Source organism: Stegodyphus dumicola, chromosome 4, assembly GCF_044657685.1.
Source record: "Stegodyphus dumicola isolate Sdum_Otavi_A_Nest chromosome 4, ASM4465768v1".
Taxonomy (NCBI): domain Eukaryota; kingdom Metazoa; phylum Arthropoda; class Arachnida; order Araneae; family Eresidae; genus Stegodyphus; species Stegodyphus dumicola.
Genome location: NC_140771.1, coordinates 749,921 through 771,121, shown reverse-complemented (window position 1 = coordinate 771,121; position 21,201 = coordinate 749,921). Strand labels below are relative to the sequence as shown.

The 21,201-nt window shown below is 33.2% G+C and overlaps 1 protein-coding gene across 2 annotated transcripts in view; it reads right to left on the bottom strand.

Moving 5' to 3' along the window:
* LOC118195856 (complement component receptor 1-like protein) overlaps nucleotides 1-17,377 on the bottom strand; it is a 127,845-nt gene extending 110,468 nt beyond the window's left edge. The window contains exon 1 of one of the 2 annotated variants that reach the window (XR_015040566.1): nucleotides 17,263-17,377. The gene's annotated coding sequence lies outside the window, so the exon portion shown is untranslated. The remainder of the gene's footprint in view (nucleotides 1-17,262) is intronic. The other variant, XM_085814447.1, reaches the window with a different exon arrangement.
* Between the last annotated feature and the right edge of the window lie 3,824 nt (nucleotides 17,378-21,201).

Genomic DNA, 21,201 nt, shown 5'->3' with positions numbered 1-21,201 from the left:
TTTGAGACCTTATTTTGGCCAGCCTGTCTTTCCTAATCAAAGATTTATTTATAAATTGTTACAAGGGTCAGAGGAAATCTATTTTAAATTTTTGGAGGAAACCTCGCTAATTGCTTCTTCATTGAAGTGCTAAAATGTAAATCACAGATGAAGATCGTTAGAAGAGCCGATTCTGAGGACGGCCGTATATGGTATTGCGGTCATGTTGGAAGATATAACCGCAGTAACAGTAAGAAAAGTATTAGACATTCCTCCTTTTTTACCGACAATAAACGAATTGCTGTTATTTTAGCTCTAGTGTACGAAGCGTTCTTATTTACTTATTTTAAAGTATTTAATTTAAGTAATATTATAATTCTTTTAAAGGTAGGTATGATGGTTTTTAATTCGATATTCAATTTACGTAATATTTTAATCCAATTAAACGTTGGCGCAAAGTTTTTATAGCGGTTTTTTTATTCTATGTCTGTGCTATATGAAAGGAATAATTTAACATTTCTTTAGTATTTTATACTCGTAGTAAACGTATTTATTTACATTTGCCTACCATCTTAGAAAACAACGTTTTCAACCAAAAATTAATCCATTGTTTTTAATAATAATAATAATAATTATTATTATTATTATTATTATTAAACAGAAGTTTTGTTTTTAACGAAAACTTAGCATTAAAGCTATATATAAGAGCTCATCAAGATCTAACCTGTGTCGATATGACGCGAGAGCAAAATATGTATTTTACGTCTTGAAATCAATTATAAAGCATAAATACACAGGTGTGTGTGTGATTATGGCAAAGCCTCGAGGGCTCTCTGTCTAAGGGGAGGGATGCCTTCGTGGAGGACTTTCTAAGGGGAACTGGCTCGTATACACGTTACACATGGGGAAAACCACGAAAACGCCAATGCAGCCAGCCCGTTCGCGGGATTCGAACCTTGGAGCGAACTACCAGTGATCAGCGTCATTACCGCTCGGCTGCTGGTGAGCCATAAATACACAGGTAAGATGAGTAAACACAGGGTTGCCAATAAAGAGCGAAATTTTAAAGCACCCAAATTTTTCGTGAAATATTTATTACCAGAATTTCTTTTGCAGAATTGAGTTGAGTAAATTATGTCATTTTATGTTTTAAAAATAACGCCGCTCAAGTGAGAGCCATTTTTTCTCCAAACACTTTTCTAATTTTGATCGAAATTACTATTATGTCAATGACTAATTTCTGACTGTGCAATTTCTTGTCTGGTATTCGTTTTGAATGGTTTACGGTCCATCAGTGCATAACCTACTGTCCGGAAATCCTCAGAGAAACAAGTCGCATGATGACAAATATTAGGATCGGTGCTAGTTTGGTAGACGGTTGCACGGATTTTGGTGATTTTTCTTTTGGCGAGTAATACGAATTATGGTAAATCCATTGCTAGATAAGTTATTTATGGTAACCGATACTTTGTTGTCATTTTATTTAAAAAATAATGCGTTTTATTATGCTTAAATTCCGTGTTTTAAATATTATTTATGGCTTCTAAATATTAAAAATCAATTTAATTTTGCGTTTTTATTTGAAATAAAAATTTTATTGTTTATGGTATTTTATGAAATTTTATGTTGTGGATGATGTAATCAATGACGTCACCTTACTTTAAAAGTAATCGGTTTTAATATCTATAAATTTAATCCAATGTTTTAAACATTATTTATGGCTGTTAAATATTAAAATACAATTTAATTTTACATTTTTAAAACGATTTTATTATGTATGATTATTTAAATAATTTTAATTCTAGACGTGATGTAATCAGCTCTCTGATTGGTTATGGAATATTTGTGCATTAACGAGCTGTAATCAGCTCCCTGATTGATTACTGAAAATTTGTGCATTACCGCGCCATTTTAAAATTTAATTCATATCTTCGAATTCCTTCAAAAATGTCTCTTTCAAAAATGAATGTTGTTCTTGGTAAGTACCAAGAATTATTGGTATCGGAATCAAAAAATTGTCCTTTGAGACCTTATTTTGGCCAGCCTGTCTTTCCTAATCAAAGATTTATTTATAAATTGTTACAAGGGTCAGAGGAAATCTATTTTAAATTTTTGGAGGAAACCTCGCTAATTGCTTCTTCATTGAAGTGCTAAAATGTAAATCACAGATGAAAATCGTTAGAAGAGCCGATTCTGAGGACGGCCGTATATGGTATTGCGGTCATGTTGGAAGATATAACCGCAGTAACAGTAAGAAAAGTATTAGACATTCCTCCTTTTTTACCGACAATAAACGAATTGCTGTTATTTTAGCTCTAGTGTACGAAGCGTTCTTATTTACTTATTTTAAAGTATTTAATTTAAGTAATATTATAATTCTTTTAAAGGTAGGTTTGATGGTTTTTAATTCGATATTCAATTTACGTAATATTTTAATCCAATTAAACGTTGGCGCAAAGTTTTTATAGCGGTTTTTTTATTCTATGTCTGTGCTATATGAAAGGAATAATTTAACATTTCTTTAGTATTTTATACTCGTAGTAAACGTATTTATTTACGTTTGCCTACCATCTTAGAAAACAACGTTTTCAACCAAAAATTAATCCATTGTTTTTAATAATAATAATTATTATTATTATTATTATTATTATTATTAAACAGAAGTTTTGTTTTTAACGAAAACTTAGCATTAAAGCTATATATAAGAGCTCATCAAGATCTAACCTGTGTCGATATGACGCGAGAGCAAAATATGTATTTTACGTCTTGAAATCAATTATAAAGCATAAATACACAGGTGTGTGTGTGATTATGGCAAAGCCTCGAGGGCTCTCTGTCTAAGGGGAGGGATGCCTTCGTGGAGGACTTTCTAAGGGGAACTGGCTCGTATACACGTTACACATGGGGAAAACCACGAAAACGCCAATGCAGCCAGCCCGTTCGCGGGATTCGAACCTTGGAGCGAACTACCAGTGATCAGCGTCATTACCGCTCGGCTGCTGGTGAGCCATAAATACACAGGTAAGATGAGTAAACACAGGGTTGCCAATAAAGAGCGAAATTTTAAAGCACCCAAATTTTTCGTGAAATATTTATTACCAGAATTTCTTTTGCAGAATTGAGTTGAGTAAATTATGTCATTTTATGTTTTAAAAATAACGCCGCTCAAGTGAGAGCCATTTTTTCTCCAAACACTTTTCTAATTTTGATCGAAATTACTATTATGTCAATGACTAATTTCTGACTGTGCAATTTCTTGTCTGGTATTCGTTTTGAATGGTTTACGGTCCATCAGTGCATAACCTACTGTCCGGAAATCCTCAGAGAAACAAGTCGCATGATGACAAATATTAGGATCGGTGCTAGTTTGGTAGACGGTTGCACGGATTTTGGTGATTTTTCTTTTGGCGAGTAATACGAATTATGGTAAATCCATTGCTAGATAAGTTATTTATGGTAACCGATACTTTGTTGTCATTTTATTTAAAAAATAATGCGTTTTATTATGCTTAAATTCCGTGTTTTAAATATTATTTATGGCTTCTAAATATTAAAAATCAATTTAATTTTGCGTTTTTATTTGAAATAAAAATTTTATTGTTTATGGTATTTTATGAAATTTTATGTTGTGGATGATGTAATCAATGACGTCACCTTACTTTAAAAGTAATCGGTTTTAATATCTATAAATTTAATCCAATGTTTTAAACATTATTTATGGCTGTTAAATATTAAAATACAATTTAATTTTACATTTTTAAAACGATTTTATTATGTATGATTATTTAAATAATTTTAATTCTAGACGTGATGTAATCAGCTCTCTGATTGGTTATGGAATATTTGTGCATTAACGAGCTGTAATCAGCTCCCTGATTGATTACTGAAAATTTGTGCATTACCGCGCCATTTTAAAATTTAATTCATATCTTCGAATTCCTTCAAAAATGTCTCTTTCAAAAATGAATGTTGTTCTTGGTAAGTACCAAGAATTATTGGTATCGGAATCAAAAAATTGTCCTTTGAGACCTTATTTTGGCCAGCCTGTCTTTCCTAATCAAAGATTTATTTATAAATTGTTACAAGGGTCAGAGGAAATCTATTTTAAATTTTTGGAGGAAACCTCGCTAATTGCTTCTTCATTGAAGTGCTAAAATGTAAATCACAGATGAAAATCGTTAGAAGAGCCGATTCTGAGGACGGCCGTATATGGTATTGCGGTCATGTTGGAAGATATAACCGCAGTAACAGTAAGAAAAGTATTAGACATTCCTCCTTTTTTACCGACAATAAACGAATTGCTGTTATTTTAGCTCTAGTGTACGAAGCGTTCTTATTTACTTATTTTAAAGTATTTAATTTAAGTAATATTATAATTCTTTTAAAGGTAGGTTTGATGGTTTTTAATTCGATATTCAATTTACGTAATATTTTAATCCAATTAAACGTTGGCGCAAAGTTTTTATAGCGGTTTTTTTATTCTATGTCTGTGCTATATGAAAGGAATAATTTAACATTTCTTTAGTATTTTATACTCGTAGTAAACGTATTTATTTACATTTGCCTACCATCTTAGAAAACAACGTTTTCAACCAAAAATTAATCCATTATTTTTAATAATAATAATTATTATTATTATTATTATTATTATTATTAAACAGAAGTTTTGTTTTTAACGAAAACTTAGCATTAAAGCTATATATAAGAGCTCATCAAGATCTAACCTGTGTCGATATGACGCGAGAGCAAAATATGTATTTTACGTCTTGAAATCAATTATAAAGCATAAATACACAGGTGTGTGTGTGATTATGGCAAAGCCTCGAGGGCTCTCTGTCTAAGGGGAGGGATGCCTTCGTGGAGGACTTTCTAAGGGGAACTGGCTCGTATACACGTTACACATGGGGAAAACCACGAAAACGCCAATGCAGCCAGCCCGTTCGCGGGATTCGAACCTTGGAGCGAACTACCAGTGATCAGCGTCATTACCGCTCGGCTGCTGGTGAGCCATAAATACACAGGTAAGATGAGTAAACACAGGGTTGCCAATAAAGAGCGAAATTTTAAAGCACCCAAATTTTTCGTGAAATATTTATTACCAGAATTTCTTTTGCAGAATTGAGTTGAGTAAATTATGTCATTTTATGTTTTAAAAATAACGCCGCTCAAGTGAGAGCCATTTTTTCTCCAAACACTTTTCTAATTTTGATCGAAATTACTATTATGTCAATGACTAATTTCTGACTGTGCAATTTCTTGTCTGGTATTCGTTTTGAATGGTTTACGGTCCATCAGTGCATAACCTACTGTCCGGAAATCCTCAGAGAAACAAGTCGCATGATGACAAATATTAGGATCGGTGCTAGTTTGGTAGACGGTTGCACGGATTTTGGTGATTTTTCTTTTGGCGAGTAATACGAATTATGGTAAATCCATTGCTAGATAAGTTATTTATGGTAACCGATACTTTGTTGTCATTTTATTTAAAAAATAATGCGTTTTATTATGCTTAAATTCCGTGTTTTAAATATTATTTATGGCTTCTAAATATTAAAAATCAATTTAATTTTGCGTTTTTATTTGAAATAAAAATTTTATTGTTTATGGTATTTTATGAAATTTTATGTTGTGGATGATGTAATCAATGACGTCACCTTACTTTAAAAGTAATCGGTTTTAATATCTATAAATTTAATCCAATGTTTTAAACATTATTTATGGCTGTTAAATATTAAAATACAATTTAATTTTACATTTTTAAAACGATTTTATTATGTATGATTATTTAAATAATTTTAATTCTAGACGTGATGTAATCAGCTCTCTGATTGGTTATGGAATATTTGTGCATTAACGAGCTGTAATCAGCTCCCTGATTGATTACTGAAAATTTGTGCATTACCGCGCCATTTTAAAATTTAATTCATATCTTCGAATTCCTTCAAAAATGTCTCTTTCAAAAATGAATGTTGTTCTTGGTAAGTACCAAGAATTATTGGTATCGGAATCAAAAAATTGTCCTTTGAGACCTTATTTTGGCCAGCCTGTCTTTCCTAATCAAAGATTTATTTATAAATTGTTACAAGGGTCAGAGGAAATCTATTTTAAATTTTTGGAGGAAACCTCGCTAATTGCTTCTTCATTGAAGTGCTAAAATGTAAATCACAGATGAAGATCGTTAGAAGAGCCGATTCTGAGGACGGCCGTATATGGTATTGCGGTCATGTTGGAAGATATAACCGCAGTAACAGTAAGAAAAGTATTAGACATTCCTCCTTTTTTACCGACAATAAACGAATTGCTGTTATTTTAGCTCTAGTGTACGAAGCGTTCTTATTTACTTATTTTAAAGTATTTAATTTAAGTAATATTATAATTCTTTTAAAGGTAGGTATGATGGTTTTTAATTCGATATTCAATTTACGTAATATTTTAATCCAATTAAACGTTGGCGCAAAGTTTTTATAGCGGTTTTTTTATTCTATGTCTGTGCTATATGAAAGGAATAATTTAACATTTCTTTAGTATTTTATACTCGTAGTAAACGTATTTATTTACATTTGCCTACCATCTTAGAAAACAACGTTTTCAACCAAAAATTAATCCATTGTTTTTAATAATAATAATAATAATTATTATTATTATTATTATTATTAGTTTCAAATACTTTACTATGCGCAAAATAACGTAAAAACGGGGTTTTTCAAGATGGCTGACGATTTTAAAAACCGCACCAACAATTTCGCCAAAGTAAATCACCAAAAATCCGTGCAACCGTCTACCAAAGTAGCACCTTAGGATCTTGCAGGCCACGAGATGTAGCCATGTTTGTATACGGGAAGAAATATGATTAAAGTGATGAAATATGATTAAGTCGCACAGTCACCATTCTCATACAACGACTGATTTTACGAAGCTGTAGACCAAATCTCTTCTCCATGTTGAACAAATATCATAAAATGTCAAAGAATAATCTAGAACCCTTATGCTCCCTTGTGAGCAAGAAATGAACTATTGGGCATTAAAATTGTCCTGCTTCACTGGCGGAATCCGTGCTTTGAAAGATCAGAGTGTCAAATTCGGATCAAAGAGAAGATTTCCTTCAAGAAATTGCTTTTATCGAATAAAACTCATTTTATAGAATATAAATTTTAAATGGTGCATAAATTCCTTTAAGCAACTCATACGTATAAAATTCAGAAACATGACTCTGTTGATAATGTTCATTCGCTTAAAAAGGGACACCGAAAACAGAAGCAAACGTTATTGCGCTATTTGCGATTTTTCTACGTGTGAAAAATTTTAGCTAGATAACAACACAAAATGAAATTTAAATTCGAAAATTCAAAATTCATTTCCAGAGCTGCGCAACACATCAATGTATACAAATACAGCGATTGGGAAATATGCATGAAATTCCTCTTCTCGCACATCTGTAACATCTCAGCGCCGTAAGGAAGGAAGAAATGCTTACTTTTTGTTTCGTCATTAAACAAAAAAATAACTCAGTTTTACTTTCACTTCTATCTATGACGTCATTTCTTAGATCTCTACATTGATTAGTATGTTCTTTAACATGATTACATTAAAATAAAAATTTGAAAGAGAAATTAGAGTTTATCACTGGAATGCTTCTGGTGGATAAGATACTCTGTGCTTGAAATTTTATCAGCATCCAACCTGTCATCACATGAAGATTATTCTCAAAAGATTTTTTTTAAAGCCATACTAGCTCCCAAACACAGTGTTCAGTTTATTCCTAATATACTATCTAGAACGCTAACACAAATGAAAACTTAAAATTGAAAACTTACGTTCCTCATACTATGACCCTGCAACTCAGATCAGAGTTTCATGAGACAGTTTGAACTCTTGAATAACGCTTCGTGCAAAGAATGAATGTGTTTCAAGGATGGCCAGTCTCTATGTGAGTAGGATCTGACTGATAGAATACGGAAATCTGCAGTAGCCGCAGCTAGATTTTTTAAAAGTGGGAACTAGATATTTAGGCCATTTTAAAATTCCAAACACGTTTCAGAATAAAATGACACGCTCTAAATAAATAGTCTGATTTCTTTATCTGGCTCTATTTGTGGAAAAGTCCAGTTCTAAAATATAGATTCTAGTACCTTTTTTTTTTAATCGCAATTTTTACGTTTTAGATAGAGCATCGTTTTTTCAGACCCAAAATTTTCTTTTAGTTTCTAATTTTCCTTCCATTTTTCTGTTATTCTATTTTAACTGCAGATTCTTTTAATAGGAATCAAATCGAAGAAAAACGTAGTGGTTTTACAACAAAAGTTTCCATTGGAGCGAAGAAGAATACAATAATTTGATTAGGAAAGTACCGATTTTTATTTATTCTAAATGCCTACGGATTCCTCTGGAAATAGCCCTCCAGTAGCCGAATAGTTAATACCACCGGCTACTGACATTTCCATCCAGGATCGATCCCAGGCGGACGGACCTAGCTGCATGGTTAGTTGCCGTGGTTTTCGCCATATGTAACGTGAATAGGAGCAAGTTTTCTTTAGAAAGTTCTCTCCTTAAACACGAAGCCCTTTGCGTCCTTTACCGTTTCAAACAACTTAATCATCATCCGGGGGAAAAAAATAATAAATAAAAAATAAAACACCTGAGATGTGACAATACACTGTAGAGTCATTAGACTAGTTTGGAAGCAGATAATGTGAAAAAATGAGCAACGCCTTCGACGGGACTCGAACCACGAACCTCTCGAATAGCGCCAAGCGTGCTGACCACTACACCACGAAAGCATGCTAAGAAGGCGGGAGAAAAACTTTATATACTTCCCCTTTTAAGTGCGACTGGGGTTTTAGGGGACCCAGTCGCCTAATCCTGGTGGTGAAGAATTATCATTCACCACCTTTTAGTTCTGGCGCCACTGTAGAGATATTAGATATTCGGAAGCAGAAGATGGGAAAAATGAGCAAAGCCTTCGCCGGGGTTCGAACCACGGGCCTCTCGAATACGCGCCGAGCGTGCTGACCACTACACTACGAAGGCATTCTAAGTAGGTGCGAGAAATACCTTATGAGAAGAATTTGCGCTTATAGATACGAAATGTATTCTACAAGAGTGAGCTGTCAATTTATAAGATATTTTGCGTGAGTAGTAAATGTTTACTTTCTCTCGCAGATTTAAGGTATCTAGTTTTAAATCATTTAACTAATTCGTTAAACGCGACCCGTATCATTGCATATGACATTGCCTTTCATAATGCAAGTCATAAAAAAATAACTTTGCATAAGTTTTGAAGTACATTATCAACAAAACATGTCTTTTCAGCTCCGGTAGGGATTTTCCTAATTTTCACATTATCGTCGCACCCATGGGAGGAGATCAATGAGTCTGCTATAGTAGTCACTGAAGTTGTGTTGTTTCGATGTATTACAGATACAGTTAAAATATCAGAAATACAGGGAATGAATTCAATATCTGATATACTGGATTTGGAACAGCTTCAGTATAGCCCACCTTTAAAGTTTGGCGAATTTCTTTTGGTGCCAAAGCGCATGAAATACGTTGTTTTGAAAAATGATTGCCATCCAGATTTTCGACGAAACTCCGTGTTTCAAAAATGGCGGCCATCTTGATTTCACCAGAAATCGTGAATAATAGAAATAAATTTACGGCTATTATACGCGATTTTAAGAGAAAGAAATAATAAGGAATGATTAACGAAAATGATTAAGGTTAAAAGGATATAATTTTAAAAACAATGCCGGAAAATCTCACGTTTGCTTGGCTTTCATAAATGTAAGCTACCTTTGCATGGTATCTTATATTTTTCACAAGTTTTATCCTTCAATAATCCACAATCCATCAAAAATCCTCTAAAAAGTTCATACTCTCTTGTTAATTACTAAAATATCTCTTTGGAATGCCTGGCGTTCCCAAACTTTTACGCCTGTTTGAAAACTCCCATCTTAAATTTTCCTTCAAAAATATGTCGATACTTCATTACGACATCACTAATAGCAGGTTTAGAGCAATCCATAACTAAATGCAAAAATCTGATCTCCAAAACAGTATTCTCCACAATATCTGAGCGTTAAACATTCGCCAAAAATAGTATTGCGAATTTTGTGTAGATACTTAAGTACAATTCTATTTTTAAAATGTTGTATTTTCCAGTGCGAAGCAGCGCGAGATAAATTTTAAGAGAAGCTATGCCGGAAAAGTAAGAATACATTGGCACGTGCATTTAACTATGAGTAAATGGATATCTCCGCAATTTGTATTGAAATTGAATAAATGCAACTGACTACTATATTAGCTGTAACCGTAATTCCATCCTCTCGTTTACATTGCGTTTGGCGAATAGTATGGGTTACCACATCATATCATTTATCGCCGTTCTTGGCGATATTTTTTGGTTAAAATTCTAGGTGGGCTATACTGAAGCTGTGCCCTGGATTTAAAAATAATACATATAAATGATATAAGTTTCTTCCAAAGTAAATCTTCCATAGTTTCTATGCCGGTTATGCCTTATTTCAAGCTTCCCCGGTTGAAAACTTTGGTGAATCTTTACATTATGGTAACTTGGCGATTTTTTGTAAGAAAATTTGGCGACCAACCCTGCTAAACCAACCTGCTAGTTTTTTTTTTTTTTTTTTTTTTTTTTTCGGGGGGGGGGACGTTATTTTGTTTTTACGAAGTAAAAGCTTTTTTTTTTTTTTTTTCCCCTCAACATTTTTTCCAACAATCTGCTAGCCGAATTACGCTTATGCTAGAACTTTTATGGAACAAAAGTGCTTAATCATGACGAAGATTAGGTGCGAAATTGGGAGAAATCGCCCACTGCTTGCCGCGTTTTTTAATAATTGCACATACGCGTTATCCATGTACACGTCGACCTATTTTCATTTAAAAAGTCAAAGAAAATTGACAAAAGTCCAATTCTTCTTATTCTTGTAAAAAGGGCCAAACAAATAAGTGGGCGATTCTGCACTTTAGCAGCGAAATTGTTTCTAAGTGCTTATTAGCTAAAATCACGAACGGAATCTTCCGGAAAATGTCACATGACATGTCTCATAATCTCTCATTTCTCTGAGACAAAATAATCTGTGATTCGAACTGTGTACTTCTCAGATTATTGCTAAAGTCCTAGCTAGTAACCTTTGTCGCCTTACAAAAATGTCGCCAAACTACCTGTTACCATATTCTAAAGATTAGCCAAAACTTTTTTTTAAAAAAATCGCGCCATTTCAACTTTTTTTAATGGGGGGGGGGGTGTATAAGAATGATTCCCATTTCAGTGTTAACTCAAAATCTGAAAGCGCAGCAAGAGGTCACGTAACTGTGAAGCGTGTATATCGCCTTTTAGACACTGTTTAAATAAAATGCTAATGACACTGGCGAAACGAGATGTTCTTAAAATTTAATTACGATAGAGATTGCTATTTTCCTGAAGCTGAATCTTGCAGATTAAACCGTCAAAAGAAAACATCGCATTGAAACAAAATAAAAACTTTTGAGGAGCTCCCGGCATTAAACATGTATTAAAAATATAATGTTTCAAAGAATCATGAAAATTGTGACTAGTACTGCAATTACAGATTTTAATAAAATAAATTTACTATTTTACAGACTTTTAAAAATGTGACTTTCATCATAATGTTTAACCATAAATAGAGAAGTGGATTTTTTACGAACATTGTGCCTAAGACTTACTGTATGGTATTAAAAAAAAAAACCACAATTCTGTGTTTCATCTAGCCCAGCCCGTTTCTTTGAATACCTGCTCTTCCCTGTAGAGACATTAGGACACTTCGGAAGCTGGAGGGATGAAAAATGAGCAACGTCGTCGCCGGGAATCGAACCGAGGACCTCTGGAATACGCGCCCAGCATGCAGACCACCACACCACAAAGGTGTGCCAAGAAGATGGGAGAAATACCTTATATACTTCCCCTTTTGAAGGGCGACTAGAGTTTTTAGGGGATTCAATCGGGAAATCCTGGGTGTGAAATCTTCATCCACCACCCATTTAGTTCGGGCGCCACTGCAGAGACACTATTTTATTTCGGAAGCAGGAGAAATGAAAAATGAGCAACGCCCCGGAAATCGAACCACGGACCTCTGGAATACGCGTCCAGCGTACAGACCACTACACTACGGAGGCATGCTAAGAAGGCGGGAGAAATACCTTATATCTCTTTCTAATGTCTTCCCACAAACTGTAATAAAAGCTTAAAAAACAGAAAGGCCGAAATGGTTTAATTTTTGATCTTTTCCTGCACAGCACCCGCAGACGAGAGGAAAAGTCTGAAATGGCACGATATTTGGTGCCACCTTCAGAAAGCCTGAATGGGAAAGACCGAAATGGCATATCACAGCTATCGAAAATTTTCATTTCCATAGTGTTCAACTGCTCTAAGAGTAGCTTTGTCACAACATTTTGCATGCTGCTTTTTATCTTGAAAATCAGCATCCAAACCGCAATTTGAAATGTTTGAAATTATTAAATTTATGTAATTTTCAAATTTTCAAATTGCGTTTCCGATATTAAATCTGCTGTTTATTAGCACGAAGATGGCAATTAAAGTGGCAGTAGAACTGAACTTTGGTCACGTTTGCCGTATTCAGTGCAAGAAATCAATCTGTTAACCTGAATACTTAAAATACTCGTATAAATAAGACTACGTTCACAAATAGATGTATCGTTTACATTTTAATTTAATAAGGAGAAACGGCATTTTATATCTTAGCAGCTGTTACCATTAATTTTACGCCTGATAATGATGATGCTTTTATTTTAAAAATAAATTTAAAAATTAGTTAAAATATTAAAAATAATTTTAAAAGAATCAAATTAAAAAAAGATTACGACCTAAAAAAGGTGTTGAACGATTCTTGGGAAACATAAATGAGGACGAGACTCAAGCTGAACCTAAGCAACTCATCGTTATGCCCGGTTAGCGTAATGGCAAACCGCACATTGAGTTGATCAATGTTAAACGAATTTCGCTTACTGCGCATGCCAAAAAGAGAATTTGGCGCAATTTTAAAAGAAGATAAATACGGTATTTGGTTGATATTGTGTTTTCTTGGGCGTAAACAGTTCGAGGCTTTAAAAAGTGTCAGGTTGTAAGCTGCTTCATTACTTGGAGTGTAAATGTCGATTGTAAACTACCCAAATTTTCTTTTAAAAAGGATTACAAAGCAGGAAACATCACAGGATATATTAGCTAATTATACTTCTGAGAAATAAAAACAATTGAGTATTTTCCATACGTTTCATTCATATATACTTTAACAAATTAAGGATAAAATCTAGTTTAAATTATTGAATTAAAGGTTAAATAAATTATTGTAAGTAAATGAAATAGACTGTTGGAATCGTAAACAGTCGATAAGAACTATATGAAGAACAGGCTTGTGTAGGATTGCTTATGTTTAGGGGCCAGTATTTTCTCCCACGCCAGCGGTACACCATTGAGCATGCGCAGTACGCGAAATTCGTTAACGTTCGTCCATTAAGAGTCCGGTTATCAGAAAAAGAACGTAAGCAGGGTGTAAAATAATCTGTTATCAAAACTCAGTAATTTAACAGAAGACACTTCTTGTGCTTACGAAGCCAGCCAGCATTGATTGCGTAACTCAAGAAGGAATGTCGTAAGTTAGTCAAATGCTACACGGCATAAATAATGCGCAAGTTGTATCAAATCGAATACCGGGGTGACAAGCTTGATGGGAATAACGCAATGCCGCAGACAGACAGACAACTATCTAAGAAATTCAACTAGTAACGTGGCAATCAGTCTGAGAAACACGCTGCGATTAAACAGTCTAAAATCTTCCTTTAAATATAATCTCCTTGTATCTGGTTTGAATATAAGCTAACTAAAATTTGCATACTGGCAGGATAACGGAAAGCGAGAACAACAGTAAAGGTATTTAACGTAAAATGACTGATTAGAAATATAAATAAATCTTTACAACTTCCTGACATGAACTTTCGCTAAAAACTGCGCGTCCGTTGTTTCAGTGGACTTAGAGCTGCAACTCCACCCCGTGATAACCCTAAGAGCATCATTCCTAATTTTTTGGCTCGACCAGCGGCCGAGCGGTAAAGTCGTTGAACACTAGTAGTTCGGTCTGAGGTTCGAATCCCGTGAACGGGCTGGCTGCATGGGTGTTTTCGTGGTTTTCCCCATGTGTAACATGTATACGAGCCAGTTTCCCTTAGAAAGGTCGTCCACGAAAGCATCCCTCCCCTTAGGCAGATAGCCCTAGTGTGCTTTGCCGTAATTAAATACACCATGCCACCACCACCACCAGCGGCCGAGCGGTAAAGTCGCTGAAGACTGGTAGTTCGGTCCGAAGTTCGAATCCCGCAAACGGACTGATTTGAATGCAGTTAGGCAACCGAAGTTCCATATAAATTAACATAAAAAAAATCTGATGTGTACACCACATGACTTCCTTGTACGGAATATTAAATTATACGCATTTTTCTTCCATTTCATTTAAACTTATTGAATTGAATTAAGTCTACTTCGCCGATAGCAAATAAACCACAAAAGAATAAATGCATTCTTTAAAATTCACTCTAGAATTTGTTTACCATAGCGACATTCTGGCGCTAGATTCACTTAACAGTATTATATTTCGTTCATATTATAACTCATAATGCACAAAATTTATATAATTTAAAGAATAGAATTATCTAATCGTTGCCACATGTTCTATTCAAATACTATAATAAAGCTAGAATGATGTATAAAAGAAATTAAGCAAACAAAATAAAAAAGAAACAGTTTTTCACAGACGATTGAGTATTTCTCATTCAATTAATTCAGTTCTCACTTCGCAAGAAGGCAAAAATACATAAAAACTCAAAATATCTATATTAAAAATTACGAAGTAAATCTTAAACACTTACTTCCTCGAAAAAATTCCAGAAAGGATTAAGCATGGTTTAATTCTCAATAATAAATGAAGGCGTTATCTTTGTTGCTGCGAAGCTAAGTTTCTCTAGATTGGTAACAAATCCACTATCCTGCTGTTTCAAATGTAAACAAGTAATGGCCGCCATCAAAAAAATTATTAGGCTTAGCGGCATTTAAACAACTTTAAAATTGTCGATAATTTTAAAAATATTGCATAGAGATTTACTAAGGCATAAAAATCTTAACCGAAGATAAGAACAACATAAGTCAATCATTTTTAAAGCAAAAAATGTACAATTAACAAAAATATAAGAGTAAAGAAACTGAGATCACTGAGCTGCGTAACAGAGTGGATATATATATAAATATATTTATATACGTTTGGTGCGGCCGATTGCAACCAAAATACGAGATGCACATCTACATGTTATAGCAGTCCTATATACAAAATTTCAACGTTCTGAGGCTACTCGTTTTTGACTTATGCGATATACGTACGTACGCACGTACGTACATACGTTCGTACAGACGCCACGAAAAATTCTCTTCAGAATTCATTTTAAAGCAGTTTTATAATTTTTTGGAGGAAACTAGTCTTTTATTTTGTCCTTACGTACAGATATCACGCAAAAACATAGTTAAATTGCATTCGATAGCGGTCAAATGGATATTTTCGTTGAAATATGCTGCCTGAAACTTTTCGCGATTACAATACTTCCTTTTTACTTCGTACAAGGAAGTAAAAAGGGTACAGAAGAAATAAATGAATTGGGTACGTCTTTAGAAAGTGTTTGCTCAATTCAACGATATGGCGTTCAAATTTAAGAAAGCAGTTTTCGCTTGAATCTAAAGATGAGTCTATTTCCCTTTCCCTTTCCTTAGAGCCAAACTTGAGCGTTAAGTATTTCTGCGTAGCCTTTGGTTTACTTACTTAGATTTAATTCAAATTTGAATTCCTTACTTTTTCATTACTTTCAACTATTTGATATCTTAATAAAAGGGTCTTTTACACCATTCTTAAGTTTCTGCTTGATTCACTAGACATAGCGATAAGTCGGTTATATCTATTCAAGTGTCTAGACTTATTGCATGCTACAAAAAAGTTTTGGGTATATCTAACGGAAGAAAAAAAAACTTTATCAGAGTTATTGTTCAAATGCGTCTGCACTAAAAATTATTTGTGCATGCCAATCTAAAATTTATTTGGTCAGTCTGTAGCTTGAACTAAACGAAGTCTTTCAATTCTAAAAGTAATAAAACGTTATTTACGATCTTCGACAGATGAAAGCCGATCAAGAGGTCTTTTTATAATAACAAAAGAATTGCATCGCATTTTCATTGTGCATTGAAAAATGAGTTAAAAGCATTGGGTGATCAAAAAGCAAGAAATGTGAAGATTTAATTGTGTTGTGCTGAAAAAAGTATTCTACATTGGATAAAAGGTCGAAAATAGAAAGACATAAGTTATTTACATGATTTTAAAATATAGAATTACGACAGTCCCCCAAAAATTTCTGAAAAGTGATAGAGCAATTTAAGAAATAAATCAGGTTATTTACTTTAACTGAAAGTTAACAGCAACGCATTATAAAATACGGAAAGAATTTAAAAAAATATGCTGTAAAATACAGTAAATTATTCTAGCTCTTCTGTCATAGGTCTTAAAATTCTTCATGTTTAAATTACTACATGCATTGTAATTGTGAATTTAGTGAAAATATGCTACATATTTCAGTTTCCCCACCCCCCCGAAAATATTATAATTTTTAATTGGTATTAAGCAAATGCCATATTTCCGTTTCTTACAGCGCTTTTATTCCATTTGACTATGGAAAAGTACATAACTTTGAAAGTTATTAATATGCAAAATACATTGCATAAGTACATATAATTTTTGTTTTGGAAATAAAATAATTAGCGGGAATAAATTGTACGATACTCTGAACTTGTTATAGAAAATACAATTTTGAATGCAGCCCCGTTCGAAAGCACTCATATTACATTACTGTGGGGGGAGGAATCACTATTCTGGGTGGAACTCAATTTCGTAAGGAATTCCGGCGTTATTTTCATAAATAATAATTATCAATTAAATGGCAATTAATAAATATTAATTATTAATAGTAATTAAGTAATTATTAATTAATTTGATAACCATTAACAAATTATTTTTTAAATTATTAATCATTTTAATAGTCATTTTATTTATTTATTTACTCTTGTTCCTTTTTCCTGGAAACCTTCCATAAGGCTCCTGCACTTCTACTTTTAGAAATTAAGCCCTGATTAGAATATTATTACACTGACGGAATGCTATACTGAAAGGTATCGAACGTTAAAAATGAAATAAAAGTGAAACTCACCGGCGTTTGCAATTTGTGATTTTCTCCGAATCTATGTGTGCCTTTTCTCTTTGAAAAAGGAACGCTGCCAGTAGCAATGAGCAGCAAACTTTTCTGGAAACCAATTTGACTTTTATATTATTTAAAACCTTATCGCATGAGAGATTTGTGTTCTGAAGTCAAAAGTAGGAGGTCAAGAGATGAGATGTGCCCGATAACATCACTCAACACTGCAGGAAAATATCTGCCATCGATCATCTGATAGTCTGGGAATCAAAGGAAGCAAACATACTGCTAAATTTCGCTTTCACATTGACTCTCAGATTCTAAGTTTGATTACAATGTTTATTCTTTATTGGAGACTCTACTCTGCTACATGAAATTCGGTATTAGTCTCCTGAATTAATTAAATTCTTGTAACCGAAAGTGAAAGTAGCTAAAATCTAGAGAATTCTTATATCTAAAATCTAGAGATGGAACGAATACTAAATTTTCTTCAAACCTCCAGATGAGAATAATAATAAGAAGTATACTTAAAGTTTTTAATGAATAAAAACTTTAAAACCTATGTTTGGAGAAATACCCAAGTAGTAAGCGGGTTTTAAAAGTACACTCGTATTTATTAAAAAGATATAAATTAAATTGATAAAATAAAATACCAGTCTTCAATACTGAGTTTTATTTTAATCATTTTGAAAAAAAAAATCTATTTCTGTACCAGTTTAGATTATTTATCCTTTCCAGAACCTTTTTAATTCAAAAGAAATGGAGAGGTGAAAGAATTATTTCGAAAGTACACACAAATGCGGTTAATTACCCGAGACTGAGTCAACCGGTCTGTGAGTAAATTGGCCATTTCTGAAAGAAAATTTGAATTTGTTTATTTATTGCATAACAGAGGAAACATTATCATCGCAAACCATCAGAATAAGATAAATTCTACCGACATCTCATTTATATCATATAATTAGTGTTAATTATTAAAATCAGACGTTGTGTAAGTCATGATAATATAAAGTTCACGGCTTTTGTAAATAAATCTGATATATATCGAATAAAATTAATTTTTATTGCATTTTGTGTGTTTATTCAAGCGTAATTTTTGCTTTTCTGTAAACATCCTGTAAAGCATTAAAAATATGTATCCTTGAAAATTACATTGATTTCAAAATTTGAAGATTAATAGCAATATTAAAAGTCGTTTAAATACTTTGGTTCAGCATTGAATACAAATGAAAATCCGCCGTGTTTATTGGCCTTCCAACGAAACATTCCATTTTATCTACTAGAAGCAAATCTTACTCTCTATAGTTTATGTCCTTCAGTATAGGCAGCATAATTTGATAGAACAGTTATTAGTTACGACTAATCATTAAAAATGGATTTCATGCTTCATTTAAATTCCTATTACTTCGACTATTCTCCGTAAAAAATGTAGCCGAGAATTTTCTTAGATTTAGTTTTAGTTTCAAACAGTCACACCCTTTATAAATTTTTACATTTCTGCGTTATTTTCTTGAGAATAAACTGTGAAAGATTTAAAAATCGGTGTAAATATTATCAGCATTTATCAAAGCATTTTTTAAGTATTCCATTAATAAATCTTAAATGCGATTCAAGCAACTGAGGTAATTAGCAATTTCATTAAAAGTCTAGCACATTTGCTTCAGAATGTTTACAAAAGGAATTTCATATATTTCTAAAAAGCAAATTAGATATATTAGATTTTAAATAAATTTAAATTTGCTAATCTGCTCCTAAAATATGATTTTCCTATAATAAATAATAACAGGCAGTTATATGATGCATTCTAATTTCAAAATATCGAAGTACTAAAAACACATTGAAAAAACACTTATAAAGACAGCAATGCAACAAAACAGTGTAGTTGAGGAGAACTCGTTTTATGCAAATTTATGATGATCATTTAATGATTTATTACCTAATTATAGAAAAACATACGAAAGTTATGTTTTTAGAAGAGATGCATTCATGGAGTACTTTCTAAGTGAAATGATTTCGTATTTGCTTAGGTAAATAGAATTCCAGTTAGTATTTTCCAATGTATAACATAATCTTTAACGTTTCAGGTAAAGAGAGTTTCCCTGTTCTCAGCTAGCCAAATAAATAGTTTAAATTCCCACCAAAATAAAAGCAACAAAATGTTACAGCGAAAAAACTTCTTGCTTACCTCCAACACGAACACATCCTTGATAATAACATGTATTAGTAGAAGTAAGATTAAAGGTATTTAAAAGTAAAATTTCCAGTATTATCTTTTGGAGCAAACTGTATTATAATACTTGATTGAATTTTACAAAAATTAAAAGTATATACTGTACGGTAAACAATATGGATGATAGCTGCGATGTATTTCCATTGAACTATTAACAGAGATACAGTTTTGTGAATATTACCAATAAAATGTTTACAAAAGTAGTGAAAGAAATACAGTATTAACCTTTGCAGTATCAAGGATACTTAAATTAAAATAACTCATAGACAGAAATTTGTAAAACCTAAATATACTTCATCATACTTGAATATTTAGAACAATGGTGAAAGTATACTGTAAAGTATACATGTATAGAAGATGTCCACTGTACTGAATAAGTGTGACTATGAGTCTTAATACATGGAGAATAGATAAGTAGTATTTGAACTCTAACGTATGTATGCCCATTGTATTAATTAAGCAAAATTACGAAAGTTAATTTTAAAAACTATTAACAAACTAAAGATGCCACAATATAACATTTTCTGGACACTGATATTGATACCAATAAAAGTACTGATTATTATAAAAAGAGATATTCGAAAAAAATTACAAAAGTACAGCTTAAAAACTATTAACAAAATAAAGATTCTACGATATAACATTCTCTTAACATTGATATTGATACTAATAAAAATACTGAAGGTATTCTATGAATACTTGCGAGATACAAGAGTTACAGCAAGAAACGAATATCGTTTTAAAGGCATCTCTCCCTTCTTTCTGCATGCTTTCGTTGTGCAATGGTAGCACACTCGGCGTATATTTGAGAGGTCCAGGTAGGCACTGGTCATTTTTCATGTCTTTTGCTTCAAAAAAAATTTTAATGACTCTACAGAATCGCCTGAACTAAAAGACTGTGGATAATGATTCTTCACCACCGGGATTTGGCGATTAAGTCTCCTAAATTCCCTGTCGCCCTTTAAAAGGGGAAATATGTGAGGCATTTTCTTCCTCCTTTCTGCATGGCTTCGTGGTGTAAATGTAGCACACTCGGCGCGTATTAAAGGAGTCTAGATTCCAGTTCCGGCGAGGGCATTGCTCATTTTTCATGTCTCCAAATTCAAAATGACCTTATGTCTCTACGCGTATTAAAGATATATAAAGTTTTTGAATAGACAGAATCTTCGAATCAAATTGTAGAGTCATTAGGATTGTTTTAGAGGCAGAAAAGATGAAAAATAGCAACCGCCTTCGCCGGGAATGGAACCACGGAACTCTGGAATACCGGGCCAGCGTGCTACCGTTACACCACGAAGGCACGGTAGGGAAGTGGGAGAAATACCTTATATACTCCCCTTTTTAAAGGGTGACTAGGGTTTTAGGGGACCTAGTCGCCAAATCCTGGGTGCGGAGAATCATCATCCACAACCCTTTTAGTTCGGGCGCCACTTGTAGAGTCATTAGGTTAATTGGAAGCAGTGAAAAATGGCAACCGCCTTCGCTAGGAATCGAACCACGGACCTCTGGAATACCGGCCCAGAGTGCTACCGTTACACTACGAAGGCACGCTAGGAATGTGGGACAAATACCTTATAAAATGAGCAAGGATTTCATATTTATTAAGGAAGGGATTTCTTCGTCGAATCCATTTTCGGAGAAACGAACTCAAATTTCTTGTTACATATCAGGAAAAGCACGAAAGCGCATATCAAGCATATGTATGGCATATTGTCTGACACTCA